The 20745-nt window shown below is 40.2% G+C and overlaps 1 protein-coding gene across 1 annotated transcript in view; it reads right to left on the bottom strand.

Moving 5' to 3' along the window:
• The window catches only part of CDH20 (cadherin 20), a 122845-nt gene extending 106747 nt beyond the window's left edge, over window positions 1–16098 (bottom strand). Inside the window, exon 1 of the mRNA XM_027736796.2 lies at window positions 15836–16098. The gene's annotated coding sequence lies outside the window, so the exon portion shown is untranslated. The remainder of the gene's footprint in view (window positions 1–15835) is intronic.
• Between the last annotated feature and the right edge of the window lie 4647 nt (window positions 16099–20745).

Below are 20745 nucleotides of genomic sequence, written 5' to 3'. Positions count from 1 at the left end.
ATGTGCACACAGGAGTGGAACCCATGGCCAGAAAGAAACCCAGCATGGGGCTCTGTCCTCATTGAATCCTCCAAAGCAAGGATTTTATCTAGTGGAAGCACTAAGACTGCTTAGTGTTGGTACTTGTTCCTGGTCATCTTTTTTAGCTTGACTGCTTCCACCCGTTCATCATCCCCATTTCTCACACTACTGAGGAGAGGGGCATGGAAGTCATTAGGCTCTGCTCCCCATGGGGTCATACATCACTGTAGCATCTGAGTGCTTCCTATAGAGCTTAAAACAACCAACATCTGCTGTGTGTGGTTCTCCCTCTCATCCTACTCCCAAAGGAGAATTGGGTATGCATTGTAGTGTTTTGTTTTGGCAGGACTTTGTTTTCATTGTTTTAAATCTATATCCTGCCATATGTTTGGAAGTAAAAAAAAAAAAAGGCAGCACCTTTCTTGTGAGGGAGAAGATGGTGGGGTTTGTGATGGTCATTCATTTCTGAAGGAGTTAATGCCAAGATCTCAGTCTGGCTTCCCAGAAGGTGCAGCTTTTTGCTGGCTGCTAGAAAGGTGCAAACTTCACAGACTGTCACAGGGAGACAAAGATGATCACATCTTTTCTGTGTGTAAAAGTGGTTCAAGACCAGCTTTGAGCACTTGCCTACCTATTACAACATTTTAAAAGAGCCTGTTGCTATATTATATTACATGCTAGGATAATACATAGCAACACCTACTCCATCTATCACTGGCTTTTTTCATTTTCTTTTCTGATTAATGTCATGTCACCTAGAGGTTATCTCCAAACAGGGAAGCCAAGAAGAGAGGTTATCAATGTAAGTTTTGAAATACTTAAGTGGGTAAATGCGCTGCTAGTGTGGAAGGATTTAAAAGATTTTGCAAGCCTTCAGTTTGGATCAGGAAAGAAGTACACAAAGGAAGCGCATGCCGCTTTTTCAGCCTTGTGTCTTTGTCTTTCTTTGGGTTGGACAAAACAGTACTTCTACATTTCAATTCTGTAGATGACCTGAGGCTAAAAGCACGTGTAATAGCAAGCCCACTTAAGGGTCATTTTCAAGCATGACAGGGAAACAGAAGGCTATGGAAGAAGATGGATATATGGCATAACTGCAGTGCAAGGATCTAATTTAGATCATCAGCAGAAAAAATAGCACTAACACATTAGTTGGATAAGTCTTCAGTGGACAAAAATGAGAGGGCAGGACCTTTCATCCTGCATTAGGAGATTGTCATTTGCACTTTCCTGAAACCAAGCAATGTTTGGAATTTCCTGCTTCTCATCCCACTGGAAGGGCTCATCTCACTGGGAAAGACTGATTCCCAAATGCTCATTTCCCAGAGTTAACTTTTATAGAATGCTGGTATTGGAAAGATTTAATATTGAAGATACTCTTCTGCATAAAGGACACTTTAGAAACACTTTAGAACATAGGTTCAGATGACCGGGATTTCTCCAGTCTTGCACATACACACACATGCACACACAGAATTATGGCTGCAACCTCGCTCCAACTATAAAGTCTAGATTAGCTAGGGATCATTTGAGAGAAATGTAGCAGTACCTATTATTTTTCCTTTTACAAGAGATTTAAGATAGAATATTTACTATGATCATAAAATTTTTGTATCAGATTGAAAAACAAAATTTCCATCTTGCAAAAAGTTTTAGCGTTTGACATTTCTCCCCAGGCAGGATAAAAAGCCCAAATAATGCAATTTATCTTTCCAGGGACTTTTTAAAAATCAATTTAAAATGGCAAAAAATTTTAACTTCTATCTTATGAAATGAGTAATCTTAAATTTTCAGGAATAAAATGTTTAGTGTTGTGGAGAAGGAGGGATGTGGTGATCTTGCTTTTTCGCTCCACTCTAAATGGCCACAACTGGGAACTGACATTTTTGACCCACTTATCTCTATTCTATGGATCCCTCTTCCCAGCCAGAATTAGAACCTGACCAGGTATGACAATCTCATGGTGTGGCTGTTCCCAAGATGTTTCACACTAATGAAAAATCTCATTCCAAATACAAAATATATATGCCAGCCAGATTTTCCTCTGTTGAGCATTTTGCTAAAAGGTCTATTTTCCCTATGAACATTTTCAAATTTCATGAACAACAGGAAAATACTTAATTGGACACTTTTTGTGATCAAAACTAGTTATTTTATTACAACTTGCTTTTTGAATCCTTTGAGTGGACTATCAAGGGTAAGAACACTAGTATCAAGCTAGAGTCTCAGTGTGATGTGTAAACAAGGAAGGACTTTAAAAAACATTTGAGATTAATCTTTCTTCACAACCTCAAGTTTTAAGAGTACTATTTATAAGCAACTTTTTTCATCATTCTTTTCATAGCAAAGTTGGTTTTAAAAATTATTTTACACCTGGGTATCAAGAAGCACACTGAAACACTTTTCTGTAAAACTCTTAATAAGGTAGAGACCTCACTGGTAATCTGTACAAGGCCTATCATGATGGATAGAATAACCAAGTCACAGGGCAAGGGGGTCATCACTGTAACAAAACAATAACAGTAAATTAATAAAAAAAAATTTGGAGATCATCAAGCAATCAAAAATCAGTTGCTTACTATGAATAAAATTCAGACCCTCTTTGAGTGAAACCTCATTCTTATTTTGCCAACATAACCCCATTGAAAGTAGTGAGCTTGCATTACTGTATCAAAGAGCAGAATAATATAGAGACATGCCATGTTGTAAAAATTTTTTACATCTTTCTTTGAAATATTGGCATGGGTCATTGTCTCAGACACCAGTCTGTCCTGAGACAGTAAATCCTGGATCTTTAAAATAGATAGGATCTAATTAAAACTAGAATATGACCTGAGGAAAGATCTCTCCCCACTTAAATCACATTGTTTTCACTGTTGTACTGGTGTAAATGGTATTTTTATGTATGTGTCCAGAAGAGAACTCAACTGCAATATTTCTTTTCTACTGATGACATATTAGCATTAAAAAGGCAGTATTTTACAAAAGTCATATAAACATAGTGCCTCCAACACAATCAATTTTGTTGGAACTATTTTACACCATCCTTCATCCTTGAAATTATATTCCTTCCTTTGTGGAATGTTTTAAAACTTAAGAAAGTTATTTCAAGTAAGATTCAACAGTATATTAACTGGTAAAAATCAAAGTACTCCTTTTTCTCCCCAAGCCCAGAAGAATTAATTTTGTTGCCACTAAAGAAGAACAGACACCCAGCATTTGAACAGGAACTGACCTAATATTTCTGAAAACCCTGCATGCAATTAGCTTCTTGTAAGAGCCATCTTTCAAGCAGTCTTTTTCTGCCTCTGAACTCCAAAAGCAGCTCATCTGATCCAGCAAAATTAGGATATTAATAGAGAACCATTTATCAAGCTCGATGGGTTTGTTAGAGGCACACTTGCCTAGTTAACCAACACTGTCATGATATCTTTTAAAGCAGAAGATATTGTTAAGGCCCTCCTTATTATTTCTACTCCAGGTTTTTTACCCTGCTGTCTCTTCAGCAGTGGGCTGGAAGCAGTGCTGCCCTAGGAGGTGATGCTCAGACAGTAGAGGGTCTCCTCAGAAAGGGAGCCCTTCTTGACTATGGGGTGGTGTGACAACCTCATCCTAAGATGTCGAGACGTCCAAAGGGTTACATCAAGGTTTACACCTGCCCTCAGCTTTCCACATGTGGCATCAGTGGTGAGTGTCCAAAGCAAGGAAGGCTGCTGCCCTCCTGACCCCTGGATTGCAGCCCATGTCTCAGAAACTCTGGCCTAGTTTGAAAAGAGGAAAACAGATGGTGAATTGGGACAGCAAATTCATAGTACAGGGTTGGGAATTAGGGGGCTGACTCCAGCGTTTAGCTTCTCTCCCACCTTTTTCCTTTATGGCCCACACTGTTCTCTGGGCTTGTTCTACTTTCACTCTGCCTTGTGTTTTTAGTCCATTAGTCAGAATGTATTCAGCAAAATTTTGGTTTTCTGGCTTTCTCCTTCAAGTAAAAACAGCAATTTTTTTTTTTTTTACCGGAAACATATGAACTTCAACATTTTCCAGAAAAAGATTTCTCAGATCAAGGCTCTTCCTTGTGACTTTGAGAGACAAAAATGAAAATCTTGACCTCTTAATTCCTAAATGTGATCACCCTGACAGCTCTTTTGTCTCAGAATTTTCTAAAGGCTTTGGTTTCCTTCTAAAACATGATGATTTTGAAATGGTGCTTCAGTTTCAGAAACCTAAACCCAGTGCATTTCTTCAAGCACTCAAATCCACTGTGGGGACAAAAGCTGTTCTATCAGGAGAACAGGAATTAAACTCAAACATTTCTCTTATCTAGACATATAATCCCATTAGATTGTGAACCTTTGGCTTTGCCAATAGGGTGTCTAACAGTAACAGCAGTTGTGCTAAGGCTGGATACTTCTCCCACTCCATCTCTGCCTCCTTTTTCATTCAGATTCACTTGGCTGTGCCTGCGGCTCTCATCTATTGGCACCAGTTCTGCCCAAGTTTCAGATAAAGCAGTACCATTCTTTGCAGTCCTTTTCCTTAAACATTTAATGTCACATCTGTGATTTTTCTAGTTCCATTTTTTTTTTGAGACAGGAATATTGAGGTTATCTCAGTGATGTTGACAATACCCCACACATGGCAGAGGACAAGAGGATAAAACACTGTGAACACTGCCTCTTCCCCCTTTCCCTTTTTACTTCCTGTAAACATTACTGGAGAAGATTGTACTGCAAAGTCATAAATAAAGTATACTTGTCAGAAGCTATGATCTTAAAATATTCTAACGCTTTGTTTGTGTTCTCTCCATAAATTGTTTATTGGTCAATATGGACAGAATTTGCAAACGTAGCCTCCTTTGAAATTTGCTGATATTATCTCCATTCTAAATACTTTCATGTAGTATTAAGCTTTAAAACCCCCCCACTTTCTACCCTTTTTTCATTGATGAGAAGTTTTCTAATGCTGAACATTCAATTATGCATCTTTACTTTACCCTGTGTTTCTCATCCTTAAGGAGATGGTTAGCATAAAAGGAAAACTGTATGACTGTTACTAAAGTTACTGTTGGAGGTAGGGTTACACAGTGGGGGTATGCTTTCTGACTGGTCTTAATCTGTACAGCAAAACAAATCAGAAAAGAAAAATTTCAGTATAAAATATGTCTCTTAATTTGTATTCTACCTCACTACATCACATAAATATTCTTCAACTAACAGACTGATGTTGTGAAATGGTACCCTGATGAGTAAATTATCACAGAAAGAAGTTCATCAAAGCAATGATTTCAGACATGTGTCTGAATAGCCCGTGAGCATACAGAACGGAAGACATCTCTTTAGCCAGAGAAGCCACCAATCTTTAACAAAGAAAACAGACTTTCTTCTAACTCTCCTGGAGCCTGGTAGTGCAGAGGGTCTTCCAATAATACAATTATCCGCCATAGGATGATATTTTAAATCAGAAGTTAGGTGGTTCAGTCTCCTCTAGATTGTTCCTAAAGAGGCCAAAGAAAGACCAATAGACATAAAAATGCCTTTAAATGTAGATAATGGTTGATAGATTGGGTATTTACAGCCAGTAAGTCAAATAGGTTATGACATTTGGTAATCGCCTCTTTAATAAATAACTTGTTAAGTTCCTGGAGAAAAGAAGGTAATTCATCTCAGAATAAAAACAGTTTTGGTCTACCAACTCTTTGAGTACAATTTGGTAGGTAAATGTAACTACATGGGGAATTTAGATGCTCAGTGGTCATTAAAAATAATGGGAACTTAAGTGTCCAGATCCTATAGTAGTTTCAAAACTCTTATCCATTTACTGCTGGGACAATTACTTTCTGCCCACTGCAGAGGTATTAACACTGAAACACTCAGAAACAACAAAGAGAACAAATTGCATAAAAACCCAATGTCAAATGGTTATCTATGAGCATTTTACTGGTGTTTTACTAAATTGACACATGAAGAAGAAAACAGAACACCTTATAATTTATTTTTGGTACTATAATTATTGATGTTTCAACAAAACAAGGGCTTCATAGTCAAAGGGTTGATTTGCAATAGGATTAAAGTGGCAACAGATTTTAGTCAGAATGCATTTTTTGAGGCTAGGAATTTGTAATAAAAAATTAACACCTACATGCCACACATTATTATATATGTCTGTTATGCATAAATGCTTATACAGCCCAGCAAGGGATTACAGAGGTGGTGTAATGGAGCGCTTTCTCCCAAAGGTGAGAAACAAATGAATGAGTGGGAGATAGCTAATAGTAGTAGGGAAAAGTTATTAGCTATACTTGGTATCACTACTGTTAGCCATGGTTGATTCACTGCCTCACTAATAGTCACATATTTAGCAGGTTGTAACACAAATTAGTCTTTAATGGGAGCTCCTTCCATTGCTCAGCAGGATAGCAAGCAAGAAGGCACTTAAAGAGCTACAATGGGGCAAACAGGCAAGGGAAACAGAGAGGCAGAAGCTGACAGCTCATTGTTGACCTGCTTTTTTTTTTTTTTTTTTTTTTTTTTTTGGTCATTATCTCTCATTTGAATCCAGCATCCAGTTTCTTCGTCCTGCACTTCATGCTGAGTTGTACCATGGGCAACAGCACTGGCCCACCTAATAGAGTGGATCCTCAACCATGGCATGTTTTACACAGTACCCTTAGTGGTGGAGCTGAACTCACCCTAACGAGGATTTAGCCTTTTCCAAGACTATACTACACAAAAAAGGTTTAGCCATGATTCAGTCCAACATTTTTGTACAATAGTTCCATTTGGTATATAGCCCTAGTATCTACAACACATTGCTGATAGATGCCTTCCTCTTGGCATACTGATCTACTATAACCTGAAACCACATGCAAATCTAGGAATCTGATTTTTTTTTACAACCCCCCTCCAATGTCCTCTACTCATCCCAGAGACTTAATGTGGTATCCAGATCCTGTTATTCCAATCTCTATCTGTTACCACAGACTCCTCTGCTTTCTGCCATGCTTATTTACAACCCTGTGGAATGGTATATTTGCCTTCTTTTCGTATTAGTCTGTTTCCAAGACAGAGCCAAATTCTACACTTGCTACCAATCAGAGCTGTCTTTTTTTGTCTCTGTTATTTTATGAAGACATTTGTCATTTCTTTCTGTCTGCTTCACTATATAAATCCTCTAGTTTCTTGCCCTCCTGCAGCTTCTTCCTCTGTTCAGTCTCGGCAAGGTTTTGTTGCTATTATCATCATTTTCTCTCAGCATGCTCTCTGTCCTCTTGAAGGCTGGTTTGACAGATCCTCTCCTGTCATCTCTTTGAAGGTTGATTTCAGCTCTTCCTTACAGCACTGTGCCTATGTGCCTCCTCCGCTGCAAATGTTTAGTGTGGAGCTTGTTCCACCAGATCAGCTTCTCGTGGCTCTTTCTCCTGAGGAGGGTCACCAGAATGTACAAGGCTGTGGGCCACAGTGCTAGTCTGATAATATCAATAGTTGACTGCTACCTTTCCAGTAGGCCTGGTAGCTCTTCCCCTTGTCATTACCAAGGACATGCACTAGTCATTTGACAGGATCTCCACTGGGTGTCCAGAAAAGATGTTTAGGCTTGCTATCAGAATAAATTAACCAGCTTGTGCTCGCTCCTCCTTGCCGTAGAAAGACGATCATGAGGAGCAGGCACTCCTAGTTGTTTGTATGGTGACTGTACATTTCCATATCACTTTCTGAAGGAGACAGTGCAGTGGCTCACTCAGGAGATAAGACACTAGTTCGTTTATGCATGCAACCCTCTTCTGACACTGAAAGAAACTGAGTGTCCAACTAAAATAGACACCACTGATACACAGTTTTCCCATACCTCCCTATCTGGGAAGGCATTTGTCTGCCCTTCACAAGTCCTTGATGAGGACTGCTGATTTTCTCCTTATTTCTCCACTCTTCTTTAAAAACACATTTTTGTTCTGAAGCCTTTATATATTATACCTACAGGTCACGCAATACCTAATATTTACTTGAACAGTTAATGTCCTCCAGATTATGCATGGATTGGAGGATGCTTGGGGCAAAACTTCAAATTTTATTTGAAGAGAAACACTTCTTTTCATTAAGGAAGCTCCCTCTTGGAGAAGTCCCCTAATTCTCAGAGAGTGTCATCAGAATTTCATCTGTTAAAGCACTTCTATCCTCTTCAAAAGTATCTTAAAATTAAAAAAAAGACTAATTTCAGCAATAGGCTAAGCACACAGAAAGTACTCCATAATCTGGTGAAGTAGCTATATTATTCTTAAGAGACTTGCCAACTAGTGATCTACTACTGCTATTTTAATTTATGTAACATCATGATTGCAACTCTAAATTAAACTCATACAGGCAAAAAAATTTATAGTTCAGCCTTTGCCTCAATCCTTAACTTTCTTTGCTGTAACAAAGTGACATATTGCAAGGGCTCTTAGCAGTGTCTCACAATACCTAGGCACTTACAAAGGTTAATTACTCTATTGGGTTTGCATGACAAGGTTTTGGTAGTGGGGGGGGTACAGGGATGCTTTATGTGAGGAGCTGTTAGAAGCTTCCCCCATGTCTGAGAGAGCCAATGCCAGCCAGCTCCAGGATGGCCCCACGGCTGGCCAAGGCTGAGCCCATTGGCAATGATGGCAGCACCTCTGTGATAACATATTTAAGAACAGGAGAAAAAACCCCTGTGCAGCAGCAGGCAGAGAGGAGAGGGAGAATATGTGAGAGAAATAACCCTGCTAACACCGAGATCAGTGAGGAACGGGGGGAGGAAGTGCTCCAAGCACCAGAGCAGAGATTCCCCCTAGCCTGTGGTGAAGACCATGGTGAAACAGGCTGTCCCCCTGCAGCCTGTGGAGATCCATGGTGGAGCAGAGATCCACCCACAACCCCTGGAAGACCCCATATCAAAGCAAGTGGATGCCTGAAGGAGGCTGTGACCTCAATAGGAAGCCCACCCTGGGGCAGACTCCTGTTAGAACCTACTGACTCGTGGAGAGAGGAGCCCATGCTGAAGGCAGCCCATGCTGGCAGGACTTTTGGTGTGGCAGGGCACCCACACTGGAGCAGTTTGTGAAGAACTGCAGCCCACATAGGAGAAGTTTGTGGAGGACTGCCTCCTGTGGGAGTGACTCCATGCTGGAGCAGGGGAAGAGTGTGAGGAGTCCTCCTCCTGAGGAGGAAGGAGAGACAGAGACAAGGTGTGATGAACTGACCGGAGCCCCAGTTCCCCCTATGCCACTGGGAGGTAGACAAATTGGGAGTGAAGTTCAGTCTGGGGAGAAGTGCTGTGTAATAAACTAATTTTCCCAAGTCAAGTCTGTTGTGATGGTAATTGGTAAGTGATACCCCCTGTCTTTACCTTGACCTGTATTTTCATTGTATTTTCTCTTCCCTGTTCAGCTGAGGGGAGGGATAGAGTGGCTTTGATGGGCACCTGGGTCCAGCCAGGGTCAACACACCACAATTACAATTACTGATTTTTTACCTTTGATTTGCTAAAAGGAATCACGCAGAAGAATTAAGCCCTGGTGTGGTCTCAACTTGAAAACCTTTAGCACCTCTTGGGCTATGCTGTCAAGGGCTGCATAGTTCAGCGGGGCAAACCCTCCACTATTCAGTGAGTGCTTTTACTCCATTGGGTATCTACACAAAAGCATGAAGGGCATCAGTCCTTCTGAAAAAAGTATAATAATATACAGAAAGGTCTTACTGAGAAACAAATTCACATGTTCTTCCCAGGGGCCCCATGGCACCCTAGCCAGCTCTATTCTTACCCTCTTTGGTGAGGACATGGACGTAAACTAATGGCATGGGCCCACAAGAGCATCTCAATGCTGTCACTTCGAGAAAAACCAGGAGATGACACAAAGGCAAAAAGGAGAAAATCAAGAGGGAAATTGAGAAGGCAGTCCTGTAAGCCAAACACTTCCATGTTTCTCTGACTCCAGCTTAAGCTTGTACTGGTTACGGTTTAGAGTATCAACCCTTGCATGCTCAGGCTTTTGAAGAGCTGTTAGAAAAACCATCTCAGACAAACACTTTAAACATACAGAATACATTTGGTAGTGTACCTTGAATTTATTTCTTAGCATATGAATTATACTTATGCTTTTCAAAGCAAAAGAAGTAATTTAAAAATTATTAGAACCTCCTGTGACTGCATGAAATGCTCTTTTCATCCATTCAGTCTTCCAATGAGGACCCCATTCAACTCTTTCATGACAGTTATGGTTTTTCAAGTCTGCAAAAACTCTTCAAATGGGGGTTCTATCTTTTGGAATGCCATCATGACACGGTTGGTAGTGTTGTAGCTGGTGAATTTTAAGTGTTTAGCTTGCAGATGAAATGTATGTAAGTATGTTAAAAATTCCTCTGAAAAAGTAGGTCTTATACATGTGTTGCTGTCAGTTTTCATAGTTCTAGGCTTTTTTTAATTACCCAAGGCATTCTGATTACAGAGCTACAAAGTAATCTATTTAAAGCTGGGTTTTACAGTGATCTAATGGGCACAAAAACCATGTGGAATTAGAAAACATTTACTTCTCTTCCCCTTCTCCTTATATTGCCAAATATATTTAATCAAACTTGTTTTAAAAACAAATATTCCCAGGGTAAGGACTTTCATATCAACTTCTGGTTGTTTCTGTTGAGTTATAAACCTCTGGCAATTTTTTTCCTACTGAAATGTAAATGATGACATATCGTTAACTAGGAGCATCGCACCACTAAAATACTAAGACATGTCTTGCTTGCCTCAAACTTCCCTTTCTGTAAGTGCAATGCCTTAGAGGCAGCAGTGTTTAAACGGTACAAAGTACTCTACTAGCACCAGCCTGAATCTTTATTTAGGAGAACAAGCTCCACATTCTTCCCTGCTAACACAGTATATGGGCATGTTCGGCTACTCCATAAAACACGCTCATACACTATTACTGTCTAAACCAAGGTACAGTACTGACATGACGGATTCATGTTCCCAGCTGTGACATAAGAGCTCTTTGACAATACCACAGTGAAAGCCCTATTAAGAAAACATGTGCCGGACAGTGCATCTGATGTAGTTAAATGCTATAAAAGATTTTCCAGGTGTTAATGAGCTACATGAGTAGAATGAAAATGAGATGGACCCATGTGCTTGGAAATTCTCAAGAAGCAGGACTCAGGCTCTCAGAGAGATGGACAAACAGTGCTTTATAACCACCACCAGCCATGCTCTGCACCTGACCACGCGAGGTGATGAGCAACCCTGACTATTCACTGGGGAAACTGTTCATTGAGGGTCGTTTTCATGGGAAAAGACAGACTTTCATGTCTTCCTGCAGTTTACTACATCCTTTTTACTTTGCTCTGTTTGTGAAAAAGCTCTAGCTATTTTCCTCTTTTTAAGCATTTTTTTATCCTAAAGAGAAGGAAAACATTATGCCTGTTACTTCATTTCTTTTTCTTAGTTTTATGAGGGATTCATCTTGACCCAGTATAGATAAGAAACTGTCATTTAACTCATGTCAAAGTATCACTACTTAGAGTTTAAGATTTTAAAGGACAGAAATACAATCTATTGCGTACTTTGAAACAGCACGGATTGAAATTTTTCAAGGCAATGGTAGAGGTTTAAGGTATATTCCTTTAAGCTAGTATAAAATCTTATGTATGGACTGTCCTGGGAATTTCAACCACTGATACTTCAGAGTATGACCATGTTATTTTGTACATCAGCTACCTATAGGAGAATTGTTTATTCGTATAATCTGTTGACTTTATAGAATATTGTTTTATTTCTTTAGCATGTGTGAATTCTATGGTTACTGTCCTTGAGGAGATAAGTTTTGTTTTATCTACATGTGACATGTACAGTGAGGGAAGGCTGCAATGCAGATTTTCACATGCTATTGTGACCACAATTTCAGTCTTACTCCTGGCATGCGACTGTATCTAGGAAAAAAGAAGATAATTTTGTCTCCATGCTAATTTCAGTCTGATTTTTCTTGAAGGGGAAGCTTCCAGTAATACAAGAACCAATGGAGTCTCTCTTCTCAGAAGTTAATTTAGAACCACCTATTTTATTTCCCAGAGAAAGTGAGTACTATTTTATCTTACATTTCCAATCTAAATCTCAAGTCATCTACCCACTCTTCCAGTATCCCAAGAGAGTTACTTAAATTAACTCGGAGAACTAAATTTTCTTAAAGGTGTAAGAAGAAGGAGGAGAGAATAAGCAAACCAGTCTAATAACACATTGACACAGATGCTCGAAATTCATGTCTTAAGGGTTAAAATTCCTCTGGCTTGCCAGGTGTTCTGTGCAAATGCTGCATTCATACAATGTAGTATCTGACCATTTAACCATATGTCAAACAATCTCTGCTATGACAACCAGATGTAGACATTGCCATGGAATGAAATTATCATTTTATTAATTACCCTTTAATTAGTTGATACAGCAGAGAACATGCAGTAATTTAGTCATAATTGGCCTGACTGAGACTCAATACTTAAAGGAATGGAATCTGTTTGTGAGGCTACTTGTTATGAATAACAATTATATCTGTGACAATGCAATTTTATTATGAAGATGTACTATGCATTTCAAACAACTTTTAGGTATAAGACAGTATCCAGGATTTAACTACAATTTGATGGAAAATATTTTCCTTGACTAAAAGTGTATAATCCTCTGTGTATTTTGCAAAACATGTTATAACAATGCAAGAATGTCCTCTTACCTAACTTACTGTGATGACCAAAGTGTGTTTTCAATCCATTTTATTACCATTCAATCCATTTATTAGAAATGAGGAGCCACTTGCACTTCAGACTCCTCTCAAAATCTTTTTATTGTTCTTCAAATTATTTTACAGTTTAACATAGCATTTGTGCAAGGGGTACACTATGCAAATGTTTAGAAACATTCCCTGATAGAACATTGCAAGCAGAAACTTGAGCAGAGTATCTTACATGATCATTTGTCACTACACTTTTTGGATTTCTGTAAGAAGAGTAGAACATTCTTAGGTTTCTCAGAGTACATTGGTGCAAGTAAAGTTACCAACATCCCTCAATAGACTGTACCAGTAAGTAAATGTCTTGAAGACATTCTTTCAGTACAGCTTGCTATTAAATCAGGAATACTCTTCACAGACAGAATACTGAGTATCACTGTAGTAGGGGAAAGCACATTAAACAGCTTAATAAAAATGCTTGTAAAGTGGATCTTACCGTTGGCCCTTTCATGCCCAGTTGTTAAGAGATGTTTTTACCACCACTTTTGACAAAATTCTGGAGCTATCATTCTGTCCTTGCTCTTCTAAACTCTATGACCTCAGCAAAGACAGCACTGTTTTATAGTAGTTGTGGAATATTAGAAGGACAACATGCTTCATGTTTTCTCCACTTGTTTTTCCACAGAAATCTCAGAAAATGCAGGTCAAAACCTTCAACAATTGCAGCTTCAACAAAATATAACAAGTTGCTTTGCTTTTCAGAGTCAAATAAAACTTCCCCCCTTTTTTTTTCTGTGATGGGTAGATCCTAGATTTCTGCATGTGCAGTGACAGAAATTATACTTAACCGAATTAATTTTAAAATCTTGCCCAATTCCAGTATGTTTATTTATATATTTATGATGAATGGGCAGGCTACATAGCTGTCTCCCAGCCAAATAAGTCTTTCACATATCTATTCTAAAGTCAAGGAAGTTATACAAAGGATGAGTCTTTTCCTTTACAATTTGACTATGAGCAATTTTTTTACTTTGCTTAAATGACTATGGACTGCTTTTAAAGTTTTTATTTTTATTATTTTATTTTTAAACATAACATCTTTCTATCCTTTTTAAGAGTTAATTCACAATAATTCTTCTTTAGCGAGAATGTATGTGTGTATATGTATATATACATATATGTATGGAAAAACATGCTATATAAGAAAGCAAAACATTTTTTGCCTAGGGTGCCATCTTCCAGTTAATATCAGAAAGTCATATTCTATCACTTGTAAGTGCATCTTGCTCAACAACTTATCACCACCTCCAGTACGAAAAGCACACAGGTTGTAACTTCCTGCTGTGTCACAGGGAATAGCTAACACAGCATAACAAGAGATCATTTCATTAGATTGCCACAAGAGTCACTGCTGCAAGAAACTTGAGTGGAACGAGAACACAATCACAGTGTTAAGAACTCAAAACAGTTTACCATTAAAGCCTTGTGTGCCTGCTTGAGAAATGTCTTAGAGCAGCACAAAAGCTGGCACCATTAGCTTTCATCCCTGCTGAGCTGGCAATAAAGTGCACACATAAGTAAAATGCATTAATTGGTATTAGTCAATCTAGTTAAGATGTTCATTCTCCAGGCATCTTCAGATTTCATTTCCATAAAATAGGATTTCTTTAAGTCTCATAACTTGATTTGGTCCAGCCCAAAATGATGTTGACACGGTGGCAGCAAAAGCACAATTACACCCCAGCTTTACAAAGGTGTTGTCTGTCTAAATATACCGGGACCCACGTGCTCCCAGTCTCACACACACACACAAAAGCAACCCACATTAAAAAAAAAAATCAAAACAAAAAACCTGCAGAATAGGAAAAAGTGATACATTTTCCGATCATTTTCCTATTGCTATTCTTCCTCCCCTTCCCCCGTATTTTTCCTACTGTGCACGACTGATTACTGCACTTTAAGATCAGAATGAACAATTAACTGCCTAATTATTCCAGTCACACCATGCCACAATGAAATCTTTATTCAGTGTTTACAGCAATCTTTGGCAGAGACTGTCTTGCTGTTTTTAAACCAAGAAGAACTGCTCCCTTTGGCTCCCTTCAGCATCAGCTGCCTGGGTTTCAGAGCTGGATGCCAATAATCAGCCTCCTCTTTTTCTTCCAAAGTAGCTATTTTTTTTTTAAGGGTGAAAAGACCTATTCTCATCAACTCCCCATATATTCTGCCTGATTTATGTCCCAGCCACTGGGTCTCTTCCTTCCGTATCTTTTAACATGTACCATTTATCCCGCACCCCTCCGCGCAGCTCCCGCAGCGCCCGCCGAGCCCCGGAGCCCCCGGACACCCCGGAGGGGGGGGGGGGGGGCTTCTTCCTCGGGAACCACGGCGAGGGGGCGGGGGGCGGGGGGGATAGTTTCCATCTCCTGCTGCATAGCATCCACACATGCACAGTTTTTTCCATAGGGTTTTCTCGTTCTGCGGAAATCCCCGAGGCTGCTCCCCGGCTTCTCCGCCCCAGGAAAGTTGGAGGGAGCTGCTCCGTGCCCCGGGCGTCTCCTTCTGCCCCCTCTCTGTCTCTCCGACCTGCTCCCGGTTCCCGACGGGCAGCCGCGCCGCCGGGACGCTCCGTGCCCTTCTCTGCCCGGCCTTGCCCGGCCCTGCCCGGCCCTGCCCGGCTCTGCCCGCCTGGCAGTGCACCTGCAGACAGCGGGGGAAGACTGTCCCAGGCAAACTCCAGAGCGACCCGGTGTGGGCTCGCTCCGTTCCCTACCGCCTCCTCCTCGCCCTCTGACTGTGGTTGGACAGCTAGGGAGTCGGGGAAAGGAGAAAAAAAAATAATAAAAGGAACAACTAAAATTTAAAAAAAAAAAAAAAAAATCCAAAACCTCAGAAGAAAAGAAGAAAAAGAAGAAAAAGTAAAGGAGAAGAAAGAAAAAAAAAAAAAAAAAAGGAAAAGGAATGGGGGAAAAGAAGAAAGAAATAAAAGAAACAAAAATAAAGAGAAAAGAAAAAGGGGAGGGGAAAGAGAGGAAAATGAAAAAAAAAAAAAACCAGAAGGAAAAGTCCGCGAGGGAGAGGTCCGGTTACCTTGCAGCGTGGAGGACCTCCCGGCTGCCTTCCTGGCGACGGGACTTCCCTCCTCCGCCGGGTGCGCTCCTCACATCACCGCGCCCCCTGTTCCGCTGCCGCGGAGGGAGCTGCCGCTCGCTCCTGCCTCTGGCTGCGGAGGGAGGCTGGGCTGGGGGGGCTGCGCGGGGCTGTGCGGTAGAGGAGGAGGAGAAGGAGGAGGAGGAGGAGGGAGCCCCGAGGCCACTCCGCTCCCCGGAGCTGCCCTCGCTGGCAGTGGCCGCCTCTGCCCCTGGCTCGGCTGCCCGTGGATATCGCGGCAGGTCCGACGCTACTGCGGGGACTTGCGAGAGGCGATTGGTGCCGGGGAGCTGCGCCCTCCTGCGCCGCCCCCCCTCCCGCCCCCCTTCTCGGGGTACCCCCCCTCCCCAGCTGTTGCCCCGGGGTCCCACGCAGCTCCCCGGCTGTGGAAGAGCAGCCCCGTGTCTCCCTTCTGCGGGGCTGGTTACATCTGGGGAGGATCATCAGACGGGCTGCCAGAGAATGGGCTGCTGAGGTAGACCAAAAGTCACACCAGAGGGACCAAGCATTCATTTAAGAAAAAAGGGTACGGAGATGAAAGCTGAATTTCTTTAGCAGGCTCGATTTTAGTTAATAAACATCCTCAGACTAATGTCAGAGCTACTTCTATGAGGCCAAACAGTACAGTTTCCTGAAGGATTTGTGTAAGACTTTGGAAAAACAACCAAACAATAAAGGGGTTTTACATCCACTTCTAAAGATCATTTTAGTGTTCATAAAAGCTGCCAGGCTTGCTGAAATATTCCCCATCCACAGAACAACAGCAGCAAAGGCAGCTGCAGGACAAGGCATCCTTTCTGCCTGCCAGGTCTCTGAATCTTGACCTGAAGCAACTGGGAGGACAGGTATTTCTTATGCCGTCCCTGCACTAGCCTTCATCTTTCTGCACAGACTGGAAAGGCAGCAAAGTTGTACCAACTTTGATGATGTGTATGTGTGAAAAAGATAGGGAAACTTGTCCACTTGGGTGTGAGAAGTTTATTACCTCTTTAATAGCTCCCTGTAGTAATAACTCCATTTCGCTGCCAGCACAGAACCCATTCCCCATCTCAGTTAAACTGGTAAATCTCAAGCAACTTCACTAAGCTCAGAGCAGAGCAGTCAGTGGCCAACCCAGTGACTGGCAGTAGGAGACTCTAAATCCCATTATTGATTAGCTGGGATGCTGCCAGTCCCTCAACAATTAGATCTTGAGATGAAGATTCAGATTAGAAGTCAAGATTTGGTTTGTTAGTTTTGTTAGTTTTTTTTTTTCTTCTCTTCAGATTTACACGAATGATTATTTGCAGAACTAAGGTCTCACTGGCTAGTTTTCTGGCCTTGCATTTTTCATATTGATCTTAACATAGTCACTTCAGCATTATAAAAGAAAAAGGGCAGTCAGATCTCTGGAGAGAAGTTGTTGGAAGTTTGTATGCTGGCAAAGTGCCCAAAACAAATGATGAATTACAGCTATGATAAATGAATATTTAGGTGTGTTGGGAAGCCTTATGATGCTCTCACAGTTTCCTCTGTGTTCATCTTTGGGCTTCTGTGGCTGATTGAGCATTTTTAGTGTAACAGTCTGAGGAGGCAGAAATGGCCTTCGTCAGCATCCCTGGTCAGCCTCAGAGACTTGGCACACTTTTGATAATGATAAGGCAAAACATGCCACTTCTCCCTAATACTAGGACAGAATACCTGTAATAATCTCCTAGAAAGTTGTCAGTACACCATTGCTGCTGGGAGTCTGATTGCAAGAGCAACGATCTCTTCCTAGAATCGAGCAGGTTACTGAATCAATGCACTTGCTTCCTGTAATATATGCACATATCTCCACTTCTCTGCTTTAATATAGGATACTCAGAATAAGTCTGATTATAATCTTAAAGGCTAAACTGATGCCACTTGAAAAGTTTGCATTTGAGTGTAGTCTGTGAGTTTGTTTTTACCCCCAAGTTGGACTGCAGTGAGGGGAAAAATATCAGAATAAAATATGTATGACAGCTTTAATGGAATAGCAACTGCAGTGGATGTTCTTTGATTATTGCATGGACCACAGCACCATGAAAATAAAATGCACATACTATCTATTATTTAAGTTTATAATTTAGGATCAATATATAGTATACAGTGCAACACTCACATATGACGCAGAAAACCCAAGAGAATTCTATGATATACAGAGCAAGCACTAGAAAAAAATCCATGCATTTAATTCATGAGCACCTCAGTTTCACATAACCAAATGGGTTATCCAAACATTGTGTTTACTAAAGCAGATTTAGCTACACACCCTAAATTCTACCTCATGGGTTGTCTTCCTTCACAGGGACACGTTTCACTAATGTGCCTGTGACTTATCTTTTCTAAGACCTGTTACTGTGATATACAGTAAAATAAGATAAACTTACATTATCACTGTTTCATGCTCCCCTCCCCGATACATGGCTGAATCACACAATCTGACAAGGGCTCTCCTGCGCCTCTGAAATCAGAGTTGAGAGTACATTGCAAAGAGTGTGTCCATCAACTCACCCATCTCAGCATTACGTGTTTTCAATCACCAAGCATTTTCAGGAAAAATGAGACAAGGTTTCAAACATTCACATGCATAGTTCACATAAAGAACAGGTGGATGAAGTATCTCACCTCCTTCCTCAAAACCATAAAATAAAATTAGAATTTTAAATTAAGGTAACTGAACCTAACTCTCAAACCTTACATGAACCATAAAAATCAATTCTTGAATCTAGAACATTTTATTAGGCACAGTTGTGATTAAATGTCCTTTACATGAAAGAAGTTAATCTTTACTCTCCAGTACTTGATATTCTCCCTGCCACCTACTATACATAATTCTAAACCCATGCAAACAGAGTAAAAAAATACTAATGAATGCAGCATGCTGAGTAGTTTTAAAATTTAGAGGCTTTCCAAGAGATGAAAGAAACGTTTTGCTATCACTGTTTGAACAAGAGATTTTTGTATGCTGCAAGATATTTATACTGTTCTCCTACAAGGAAGACTTGGAAGACAAAGCATTATATATGGATATTGCTTATGTGTTCGTATAGTCTTCTGTCTTTCAGAACTGAAACAAGAAATGAGTTATAAGTTACCTAAATGATAGAGGTGAAGGAACAAGAAAGGAGAAAGCTTGGAAACAACTATTTGCCACTTTTATGTTGTCATTGCATGTCATGCAACAGCTCTTATGTTTTTATCTTATACCTCTGCCTCACTTTATCCAGCTTTGTTCATTATTCTTCTGACAAACAGAAAGTTTTTGGATTTTTGCAGATATGGACTGTGTTGTGGAATCCTTTTAGAGGCAGCTAACAGGAAACACTCACTTTTACAAATACTAGAATGGGATATTTGCACCAGAAAATATTGGAGGAATAGATATGATGTATTTTTTTAACACCTCTGTGGCTTTTTCAAATACTGGGTGTTCATTTAAGCACTGATTTGTTTTTATAGTTAATCGCGACCTAAACTCTATTGGTTTTTACTGTGCAAGAAATCACAACTTTTCAAAAGGCAACAATTGTTAAGAGTCTATTTGAGAAAGAGAAGAAGTGCATATTAATTAAAAAGAATTCCATATCCTAAATGATAAAATGAGGCCATCATCCAAAAGCAGTAAGTTTCCAAGTTTCCAAAGCAATAAAAGAAAACTGCACATTGTTGAAGAAGTGACATAGCAAGGCAATGCATATTTAACAAGAGTGGTGAAAGGAATATGTCTGGTCATAAAATAACATCCATCTTTGTAAAATGTCACTAAACCAGTAATAGGAATAGCTTTCAAGTTGTTGTGTCCACACAGAAGAGTACCATATCTACTTGTATCTGAGAAAGCCCAGAATGTCATGTGCTACAATGGTGAAACTCCTGAATGCTGTACAGTCTGTTTAAACAGTGTGTATGCACAAAAAAATCCAGTGGAGAACTTAAAATGACAACAGCACACCATACAAAGACGTGTATATGGCTATACCTGTTCTGTCACAGGTATACAGATGTGCCTTGGAACCTGTCATTCAGCAGGCTCCAAGACACAAGCTTCTCCATCACATGCCTTTCTTTTGGCCTTCACTCTCCTTTTCTTCAAAGTAACCAGTGATGGGTCCCCAGGCCTTGCTCAAGACTAGAGCCTGATTTTAATCCTTCTCAAGGCATTACCTGAGTTTATCACTGTCAGAAAAACTTTAAAGTTTTCAGAAAAGAGGGATTTCCTCTCTCTTCGTTCTGCTTCTTTCACTGTTTTGCCTTAGTTCACTTAATTTATCTTCTGCACTGTTTATGTAGGGTAGGAGAAGACCAATATGAGAGGGCTTTCTTCTTAGTTGCTTTTCTTTTATATTAATTAGGTAAAACCTTATTCAAGCATATATTCAAATCTAGTAGCCATCCGTAAGCATAGCCTTGTTTTGGTCAATCTCCTGCTCTTTGAAATAAAGCCTTTGTTTGTCTCTTCCCCTTCTTCTTAAATATAATTATCAGTTTATCGTTTTAGTCTTGTTTTAGTCTTTTGTTTCTTGGAAGGTCTGTAGGAATCAGCATCTTTTTTCTCAATGACTGTTCATAAGGAAGACAATAAATTGAAAATGGAGTTTTACTTCTGCTAAAAAGACCATGATCATGGTCTACTCCATCAGTATCTTCAGGAGAGTAATTTGTCATCTGGAGTCACTGAGGAAAACACTATCTTTTTTCTCCTGCTGACAGATGCATCAGCTTTTCCTTCACACTGAGGCTTTAAAACTTGTCAGCAGTGCCAGGGAATCCCAAGGGTAACTCTGGACTTTATTAGTTTAGATTGAAATCTGATTTGGTTTCAGTATAGCAGCAAGAAAGTTCAT

This window comes from Pipra filicauda, unplaced genomic scaffold (assembly GCF_003945595.2).
Source record: "Pipra filicauda isolate LSUMZ 115617 unplaced genomic scaffold, ASM394559v2 scaffold511_size394598_pilon, whole genome shotgun sequence".
Lineage (NCBI taxonomy): Eukaryota > Metazoa > Chordata > Aves > Passeriformes > Pipridae > Pipra > Pipra filicauda.
This window is presented reverse-complemented; position numbering and strand designations above follow the sequence as displayed.